Genomic DNA, 10,826 nt, shown 5'->3' with positions numbered 1-10,826 from the left:
AACAAAATACCTAAGATGTCCCTTGAGCACCCCAAAAACATGTGAGTGCAGTTTTACCAACCTAGGGTCCTATTTTTTTTTTTTTTCGTACTGAGGAGCGAATTCAGGGCCTTGTGCTTGCCACTGAGCTAAATCCCCAACCCTAGGGTCCCATTTTAAAAATTGAGGCACAAAGCCAGGCATGGTGGTGCACACCTGTAATCCCAGCACTTAGGAAGCTGAGGCAGGAGGATCATTGTGAGTTCAAGGCCAGCCTGAACTAGTGAGACCTTGTCTCAGGAAAAAAAAAAAAAAAAAAAAAGAATTGGAGCACAAATACCGGTGACACAGCATGAGAATAAGGGCTAATTTCACAATATGGTCCCTGCAAGCACAAGTTTCCAAATTCAATCTCCAGTACCAAAACAAAAACAAAAACAAAAAAACCAATATGGTCAAGCTGTATGAAGTATCAAAGCCTTAAATTAAGAATGTTGGGCTGGGTATGGTGGTACATGCCTATTATCCCAGCACTCAGGAGGCTGAGGCAGAAGGATCAGAAGGAGTGTGAGTTTGAGGCCAGTTTGGACTACAAAGGGAGTTCAAGGACAGCCCAACTACACAGTAAATCAATATCTTAAAAAAAAAACAAACAGGTGGTGAATTTCTACTCTGGTTCTCATATCTATAGTCAGTATTTATTAATTTGATACAATGAAAATAATTATATTCTCACTGATTATAATCTTTTAAAAGTAAAATACTTCTGATTTAGGCCAGGCGTGGTGGCGCATGCCTGTAATCCCAGCACTCGGGAGGCTGAGGCAGGAGGATCGCTGAGAGTGCGCGACCAGCCTGGACTACATAATGAGTTCCAGGTCAGCCTCAATTACATAGTGAGACCCTGTCTCAAAAAACCAAAAAAAAAAGATACTTCTGACTTTATGAAAATATTTGATTATTTTAGTAATTGGAAATTCCTACATTTTCCTCCAGGTTAGACATTTTAAAAGTACTAGAAATATGGGCTAGGGATTTAGCTCAGTGGTTCTGCCACCTGCCTCACAAGCACAAACCCTGGTACCAAAAAAAAAAAAAAAAACTAAAAATATAATAGCCACAGAAATCTTTCTCAGAATGAAAAGCAATATGAAAAAAAATGTCATCTACGAAACTGAAGTGTGCTGCTACTTTTTTTTTCTTGGAGAAGGAACAATGCTAAATGCTAAAGTTGTCTACTTTCCTCTCTCTGTCTCTGTCTCTCTCTCTTTCTATATATATATATATTATATATATATATATTCATACATACACATTTTTACTGTAAAATTATACTTTATACTGACCTTCAGTTCTCAAAATATGCTGGGAAAACACTTTTTTAAAAAAGCATTTCTAGGTAAGAGAATGAATACATAAATTTAAATGGTTTGGTAATGCACATCCCAAATGAAAGCCCAAACCTCACCTTTCTTACTGTGTTTTTGGCAACAAAGCAATACTGTCATGTAACAAGGATGAGGATGGTCATCTCAGTCATCATAATGGATAAGATACTCTGAGGGAGAAAGCAAAAAGAAAAAAATGGGGAAAGGGCTAAGAGTTGAGGGGAAAGGGCTGAGTTGAGAGGAAATGAAAAATGACTCCAAACTACTGAGTATAAGCCCTATATTACACAGAATATGCAGAACACTTGAACTTCTTCCATGGACTGGACAAGGGCTCCTGCCAGGCATTTCCAGGCTGACCTGACCCCGGACAGCTCCCAGCGAACTAGCCAAGCAAAGGAAAGAGCTCCAGGAGGCGCCATGATGTCAGTCGCCTTACTTCAAGTCCACAGCCAAAAATAACCTCATAGAGAAAGGCAGCTATGCCAAGTCCTTCAGGTATCAGTTAAAATTTCCTCCTCTTCTTTATGAATTTGTATTATTTGTAAGTCACTTGACACATGTTTAAACACTTTCATAGCTCCTCAGTCTCAGGAAATAAGGCTTGTTCAGTTGAAGGGAAAAAAGCATGTAATGAGGAAGTTAACAAGGGCTGATATTTTTTTTTACAACATTCTTTAAAAACTGGAAAACCCTCTTTAAACACCAGGAACAGCTTAAATAATTCACTCTGGGCCTGAGGGGCCCATGTGGACGTTCAGACGGCCTTCTCCTCAGGCTTCTTCCCCAAGGGTGGGCGGCGTTGGGGCGCTCAGGCCTCCTCCTCACCTGTGCGTCGGCCTCTCAGGCCTTCGGGGATCACAGCGGCCCGCGGCTGTGGAGAAGCCTTCGAGGGCCAGGCTTGAGCTCCAGTAGTCTGCAGGGGAAGCCGCGCCCTGGCACCCCTGGGCGCACAAGACGCTGGGAGTGAGCGGAAGTGCGGCCCTCGAGGCCTACGGAGGCCTGGACGGAGCGGGTTCGAGGCCAAAAGTCCAGACCTGGGCCACCGCCTTGGGAAGCGGACGAAGCACTGGGGTGCGCGGTCTTCAGTGCACCCTGGGGTCTTGCACGGAGTCCAGTGCTCTTCGCGCGGTGCCTTGACCCAGCGTGGGCGGGCGAAAGGGGCCCCCGCTAGGTCTCCAGGGGTGCCCACCTCGGGGACTCCGGGCCCTCTTTATATTTGTTTTGCCGAAGGGAGTTGACGGGAGCGGAGTTGTCACAATTCGGGACTGTGAAACCAGGCCTGCGGACTCGAGCCGGGAGGAAGGCAGCGAAACGCGGCTCCTCTCGACGCAACGCGCCAGGCGGCTGAGGAAGCACCTGCCCCCGCCCACCTTGACCCGGCCGCCGCCCTCTGGCTCAAAGCAAAGCCCGGAGCTGAGCGGATCCCGGCCAGCCCCGCTGGAATCTCAGCGAGGATGAAACCCGGCGGGCGTTCTGGGTCCCATGGGTCGAGCCCCGCTCCCCAGGGCTGGGAGAGTTCGACGCTTCCAAGTAGGGAGTCTCCATGGAGGAATTCGTCCTGCTTCACTTCCAGAGTTGAAAGCCCGGAGGCCGTCGGTTCTGCCAAGAGGAGCAGTCGGGCGCGGGCTAGACAGCAGCTGATGGAAATAATTGTCTTCGCACACGCAGCCCTGCGCCCAGGGGCGCGTACACACACACACACACACACACAACTTGCCCTCTCTAGCTACCCAACCTTAGTATTCCGGGCATGCAGTTTTCAACAACTTGCTTGACACAATGACAAAGACATTTAAATGCCAGGACGCAGACTTCACTTTTTAACCTGCTGAGAGGAGCTACTTTCAAAGCTTCCCCACCGCGGATAAACTGACAAAAAATATGGGGTGCACTTATAAATTAAACACCTTACCGTCAAAGCAAAGTGCGTTAATCAGGTTTCTAAGCCAATAGCCATCTCTGTCTTTTCCTATTCACCCAAATAATGCCCCAAGAAGGAACCCCTTTACACAAGAGAGGGCTGGGGGGTGGGTGTGAATTATACCCATTGCTAGTAAAAATCATCTTAAATCAATAGAGCACCACTTGAACTTGAGTTTCCATTGTTTCACTGAATCATCAATGTTTTTAATTAAACAGTGCTACCCTTTCTGTTAGAACATTACATAAAAGGGTTAGGTTTCTACTTTTGTTGAGGCAGCTGGCGTTTGTTGGCTGTTGTGTTTGAGCAACAGACTGTTCAATAGAAGCGAGAAATAGCTCAACGCGCTCTTAATAGACCTGTTTCAACAATGTACCTTGAAAAGGAATACATTGTGTTATTGTGTTAGTTTGCTACAAACCTATTAAAAGAAAAATAGCATCCATCAGGTCTAACAAAACGCATTTGTATTATACGTACTTATCTGCTTCAAATACACTTCTTGGCACAATGTCTAGAATTCAACTAGATCATCAAGAGCTGGACAGAAGAACACATACCAGTTAGGAAATGATACACAGTCTAAAAATAATAAAATAAACTCTGAACAGACAGTAATCACTACTTTTTATGAGAAATACAGGCAACCCTGTTTCAGTTTAAAATACATTGCAAATGTGTGGATTTCTGCGGCAAAAACATTTTTTACATTTTTGTAGCATGAGGATATTGATCCAAATCCCATATTTGGAACAAATCTGATACACTTTCGATAGCAATTTGTTTCAAAGAAAGATTCAGGACAGAAACGATGCATTTTAAAGCAGAATTAAACAGCGCAAAGAGCCTGGGTCTTTAGGGAAATGCATGAAACAAACAAATCGAAAGCAAGGGTTCCAGCCAAGAGGTTGGGGAGCAGCACTATCTGACAGTATGAAAGGAAATGCTTCTTGAAAATGTTTTCTTAAAAATGATTTTAAAACTTACTTATGGCATTTTAAACACAAAGTGAAACTTGAAGCAAAAAAAAAAAAAAAGTGATATTCCTGATACCCGGACAGAGCCTGTGGTCTATGGCAAGGACCAATGCTGCTTGGACCACAAACGTTAAGGAAAAAAGAGGCAAATGATGAGGCTAGTTTAGCTCTGACGTTGCTTAGCAGAAAGGACACTCAAAGTAGCATCTGTCATAAAGAGGCATCTTTTGCTTCCACACAAGGCATTTAATTTGGTTTCCAACCTGAGTGCCCAACACTCAGTTTTCAAGTGAAAGAATTTGGGGCACAAGAGAATAATAGATTGTCTACAATTGAACACAATTGTACAAAAAGAGAACTTAAATTAAAATAGCACCTAATGTGAAATGTCTGTGTTTACAATAGATGAAGCAATATTTTGTCCAGTAAAATCATTTGTTACTTTTCTAAATCAGTAAATTATCACACAAAGATTTAGAAAAGTGTCACCCTGAAACTTTAGATGGTAATTTTGCCATATTATAAAATAGTTGTTAGACTCTTTTAGAAGGCAATTTGAAGTCAGATGGTTTATATGACTGCTCTCCAGTGAAAATATTTTCTTTTCTCAAAAAGTGTGTGTGTGTCTGTGTGTGTGTGTGTACACTGGAAGGTAGTTGAGGTGTATTTGATTCATACTTTAACACTTTTCACTGACATCTTCCCTCTAGAGCAAATCTAGTTTTTAAATTAATTCATTTGGAGTTAAAAATAGAAATGAAATTATAAAGCCCAAATTGCATAAAATTAGATTCTCAAATGTACAAAATTGACAGGAGTTGATTTTTTTCAAGTGAGAATTTTTATGTATGTAATATTCTACCAAATATGAAAGAAAGTTCATAATAAATTGGTGTGACTATAGTAAGAAATATTGGCTGAGGCTTTACAAAATATTTTCATTTCTATTTAGGGCTTTTAGCAATATTTATATGTATGAAGTTAAGCCACCTAGAGAAGAATATTCAATGAATTTTAATTTGAAGACATTTTTCAAATAAACAAAGAATCACCAAGAAGATCATTTGAAAACCCAGCAAAGGAAGAAATATATTTTACAGGAAGAGTGTAACCTGATTCTTTGTTTTATTCTTGGTCTTGAAAATCCTTGACTCTCTACCCTTACAAAGAGTCTTTAATAGTATATGAAAGTTAAATGTTTTTATTTATTTAAAGTTAAAAGTCCAAATAGTGTATAATTTGTCTCCCTTGAAAAATATGAAGAGTATCACATAAAGATTATTTTCTATATTCCCTCCAATTTTTCCTAGAAAGTTCAGATATGTTAATATCACTAATATCTAGAAAAGTTTTAACCAATCCAATCCTAAAAACTCTGTACTGCTCTTGATTCTAAGCAGCCTCTAATTCAAAAGATTTTGTGGAGAACATTTTCAAAGCATCAAGCCTTTTTTTACAGTTTCTTGGTCTGCCTTTGGTAAGTAATGAGTATCCTTTTGGCTTCTTTTGCTTTTTAGCTCAGAAGTATGGGAAGTAACAAGGCTAATATGTTTTAAACATTTCTGCTGCTCACAATTATTTCAATGCTATTCTCTGGTGTTGTGTCTGAAAAACGGGTGGCTAAGCCCACTGCCCACAGTGCCAGACATTCTGCTGTATCCAGCCCTGGGCACAGTCATCAAGAGGGAAAAGATTTGGCCTCCAAACTTGATTAAAAACAGCCCAACACTTTCTGTCCTGCTAAAGAACTGTGTGGCTGGGCAAGCTGAGTAAATTACTTCAGAGAGGAGCTGACTGAAGTCTATGTCTCTTTCACGTGAGAGCAGAGAAACTTAGGGAAAGCAACCAGATAGCTAATGGATTGTAGAAAGATAGCTTGTCCACCAAAGCCCACAGTTAAAACCTACTTTGCAGGATGTAGGTGCTGAGAAGGCGTGATTCTACATTGTAACTTTTCACCTTAATTTGAAAGGAGAACGGAAACACCTCACACAAAGACCTACAAGGATGTGTGGGAACTTTTTTCTAAGAGACTTTTTTTCTAATTGTTTTCCCTTTGGCAAATATTTCAAAAGATCTTTCTCCCCTTAAAGTTACTTTCTGGAAGACATAATTTTTTTTTTAAAGGCTAAGACTTTTTAGAAAATGAACTAGGAATGAGGACTGTGTAGGTTGGTGAATAAACTACATACCTGTCAACATCTTCTTAATGATGTGTTGTTACTTTCTGGCTTGTGGTGTTCTTACGGTTAAGACTAAAGACATCCAAACAAGAATCTGAATATGAACAAAAGTGGGAGGTTTTCTGGTGTGTTCCGACAGTAAAATAAAAACTGTGTCCATGTGCCTGTGTGTTCTCCTTCTATTCAAATTTTTATTTCAGAAAATGGTGCAATTTGTTACTTTGTGGGCACAAGAGGGGGAAAATATGATACATTTGGGGATTATTCAGTAGAGCTGTGTTTAGTTTTAATTTTCCTGAATTTTAAAATAAACACTTTGACCAAATCATGTTTGATCTTTGCAAGAAGGAAGTATACATTGTGAAGGAATGTGCAGTGCTTGGACATGAAAATGGGGTTGTGACTCACAGCTGCAGGCAGAAAAAAAGGCGTTTTGGTGTCAGCTAGAGGTGTTCAGTCTAATAATTCAAGCTGTAAACTGTATCCCCTAAAATTACCTACATAATAAATCATTGCATGAGGAAAAAAAAAAGTTTGGAGTGAAAATTGTCAGAGAAACAGAATCCTCAGGAGACTTCAATGCTGGGACCTATTGGCAATGGGTATGAAATATGGGCTTATTTTGTCCAAACTTTAAGGATCCAAATAATACTAAAAATCATTCTAGTGCAGCTGATTTTTTTTCTTGGCATGAGTTTCAATACATTTCTGTATAGTCTATCACAGAAATGGATTTACATTTCCCCCCTCCTGATCACACAGCTAAGACTGGTTTATGGGATTTAGTGTCAATTTATGCAGTTTTGAGAGGAGAAAAAAAACCCTAAATTCAAAGTGGCTTCATTAAAAAAACAGCCATAGCTAAGTTATGAAATGCACATCAGGAACAGAGGCAGAAATCTTTCTAAAAATTCCCTTAGTTGCCTGTCTCATATTTGTGTTGTTTCTAGATACCAAAGAAAACACCAAATTTATGTGAATGGGTGAATTAACTTGCCTAAAAGTTCGATGCTAGGTTGAAACACTTAAGACCCTGCGGTTGGTAAAGCCAGTGCCAAACCCTGGAGTCTTGAGAAATGAGAGCGTTTGAGGGTAGAATGCACCCATTTGGAGTAGAAAGGAGCTCCAGTCCCTGGCAGGGGCAGGGGAAAGATGCAGTTGTCAGGAGGAAGTTTAAAGGCCAAGGACACACTAAGTCTTTGAAACAATGAGAGTGAGGAAATCAAGAAGGAGACTCGCCAAAGCCACATTGAAACAATTTATTTTATAGGATCCCCTACATTTCCAGAATTAGTGAGCAGAGCCACACTGAGAACACGGGCTGCGGGCGCTTGCGCTCTCGCGGGCACCTCGAAGGGGAAAGTCAACTTGACACCGGAGTCTGCTGCCTGAGCATCGCACAGGAAAATATAAGGAAGAGGGAGGGGAGAGAATAGACGAAAAGAAGCTCGGAGGGCTGGCTGACTCCAGCGAAGTTTGCAATAAAGATTAACTGGAAAAAGGAAGTCCACAGCAATTAAAACCCCTGTCCTGGCTCATTAGTATTCATGACCGAATGTCCAGAGTTTCTGTTTATCTTTCTCCCAGGATCAATATCCGAGCAGCGTGGGCCGGGGAGGAGCCCAAGCAGGACCCTGCGTGAGCCTGACCTTTCGCGCCCTCCCTCCAGGTCAGAGCATCTTCGAGCCTCGGGCAACGCGGTGCCCGCGCTCATTAACTGCACCATTCCTCGCGGGCAGGACGGGCGCGGGGGCAGCGGCGACACAGCTAGGGAGGCAGGGCTGGGGCCCGCGGGTGTGCAGACCCAACCCGCTCCGAAGAGTTTCGGGAAAGCACTTTCAGCCAAGCTAACCGCGGCAGCCCCCCGTGGGCCAAGGGGTGGGAGAAAATCTTTGCCTGAAGCAAGAAGCTCCAGCGCGACTCTTGCCAGGCCCTGGCTGGCTCGACCTGAGTCCAGACCAGAGGTTTAGTTGTTGGTGCGGGGACAACCCGAGCCCCAAGAAAAATGGATCCCCACGCTCACTGCCAGTTCTAGCCGGTCAAGAGCCTCCCGGGGCTCCGCCTGCCTCGGAGAAGCAGCCCAGCCTTGGAGCATTAACTACGATGATTTTCTTTGACATTATATTAACATTATTATTATTCCTACCCCCCACGTCCTCAGGCTGCGCTGCGCTGCTTTCCTCTCCCCAGGGCCACTGGCTTAGGCTTTGGGATAGAGAAAAAGCGGGCTGGGGAGGGGTAGGGTGGGAAGGAAGGGGCTGAGGCAGGGTTGGGGAGGTGGGGTGTGTGTGAAAGTTTCCCCCCATTCCAGGATTAACTAAGAGGCGAGGGGGGCCGCCCCTCTACACCACCAGGAGGGCTCGCAGGTGGTCAGGGCAGCCTCACCCATGGAGTGAGCCTGGGAGACCCCAACTGCAGGTAGCCCCCACCTCCATCCTTCCCACCCCACACCGGAGACTTGAGGTGCGAACCAGGGCCAGGCTTCTGAGTTCCAGCAGTCTGTGCCCCTTTGAACACAGGTTGGGTGGAAAGTGCTAGGCCCAGTGGATAGGGGTGAGGGAGGTGAGAATGACCCGAGAGCAGGGAAAGCATGCCTTGGTGCCTTGCAGAGTCCTCCTCCCACCTGGCAGCATCAGGTCCTTCCCATCCACACCAGTGGGCGGCTGGGAGAGGAGGAAGCCACAGGTCAGCGTGTGAGTGGATGGCATGTGCTGGGGTGTGGAGATAGTGTGTCTGTGTGTGGGTGTGCGTGCATACGTGCAAGTGAGGGGGTACTCCCAGCACCTGCGTGATGGCCACTCTGAACCCCTCATTCAAGAGGAATGCTGGTCACTGACAGGGACTAGAGCAGGAGAAAGCAAACAAAGTGGCACTGCTTCTAATGCTGAGAAGGGCTCCAGGAAACAAAAAGAAAATGTGAGAGGGTGACAGGGTGGCCTCAGCACCCAGGGGTCCCCGACTGTCCCTTGGCAAGGCAGGGAGGCAATGAGAGCATTCCAGCCCAGAGTCCCCAGTCAGGGGCAGGGCGGGGCCTGCAGACTGTGGCTCCAGTCACCCTCTAGCCTTGACCAAGAACTCAGACAGGGGCCTGTGTGGGTTGGGCCTGTGTGGGTTATCTTGCACAGGAGCCCTTGTTGGTAACACCCGGTGCAAAATGACACGGGTGCCTTTCCGTTCGAGGATGCCCAGTGGGATGAGCTTGAGGGTCTGTGCTTGACCCCTAGATCCTGTCTGGAGAGGAGATTTTTCCCCTAAAATAAAAACCCAGCGACAGTCAGCAGGGAACCGGGAGAGGGGTCGGAGTGTTTGGGGAGGAGAGGGGAGGGGAGGGAAGGATGGTATTTCTGTAGGCAGGGTTCTGAGCTGCCAGTTAAAAATAAAAACCGTTCACTGAGTTCCACCGGGGAAAGCAGTGGGCTGAGGAGCTCCAAATTCCCGTGGTACCAGGGTGGTACCAGGCTATAATCAATCAATCCACAAGTATGTACTGAACCTCCACTTTGGATCCTGAGTGTTGCTTTCCAAGGCACGTGTATATTTAAGGAAAAAGATTAAAATGAAATGCATTCAACAGTTCAACTCTTGGTGGGGTGTATTTTGAGGCCTTCATTTCTTAGGCCTTGGAAGAGAGACTGGTGCTCCCTTTGGGTTCTTTGGTGGCATCTCATGAGGAAGGGCAAGACTCGAGTTCCTAGTGGGTGCTTCGTGGGGCCTGGCGTGCATCTCTGAAGCTACTGGAGAGCCCACCGGGACCTAATGGGACACCCCTCTCCCAGCCCCGCCGACCCAGGCCAAGGCCCGGTCACGCTGAGGGCCCGGCCTTTCTAGACGACCCCCAGGGATTCGGGAGAATAGCAGTCCAGGGAAACCCGAGCCTCCGGTCCAGCCTGTGATCTGCCCTTGATCTCAGGGTTTTGTGAGGAAGATAAAACCACTTGAGACTGAAAACATCCGTCTGAAAAAGAGACAAAGGGGCTGGAGGAGGAAGAGCGAAGAAGGTGCGGGCAGAGAGTAAAGGGGCCGGGGCGGCGTGGGATGGGCGCGAGGGGCTGGGACACGTTTCCTTTACTAGCGTCCTGTCCAAGATCGGCCCTACCAGCCTCCGCTTGCCAAGTCCGGAGCAGAACCGACGATGGCTATGTCCTGAGAGCGACCTCGTCCCCGCCTCGCAGTTCAGAGGACATCACTGATCTAGGAGAAGCTGATAGCAATGCCAGTTATCACGGTGGTCATTAATAATGCAGTGAGGATCACGATAATTAATAATAATAACGATGGGCCTCCCGAGGGGGCTCCAGCTGCCTCCGGATAAAGCGACTCTCCCGATGAGGGTAGTTACTCGGGGGTGGACAGAGCGCGCGGAGCCCGAGCTTGG

This window comes from Fukomys damarensis, unplaced genomic scaffold (assembly GCF_012274545.1).
Source record: "Fukomys damarensis isolate Sample0158 unplaced genomic scaffold, DMR_v1.0_HiC HiC_scaffold_6, whole genome shotgun sequence".
NCBI lineage: Eukaryota > Metazoa > Chordata > Mammalia > Rodentia > Bathyergidae > Fukomys > Fukomys damarensis.
This window is presented reverse-complemented; position numbering follows the sequence as displayed.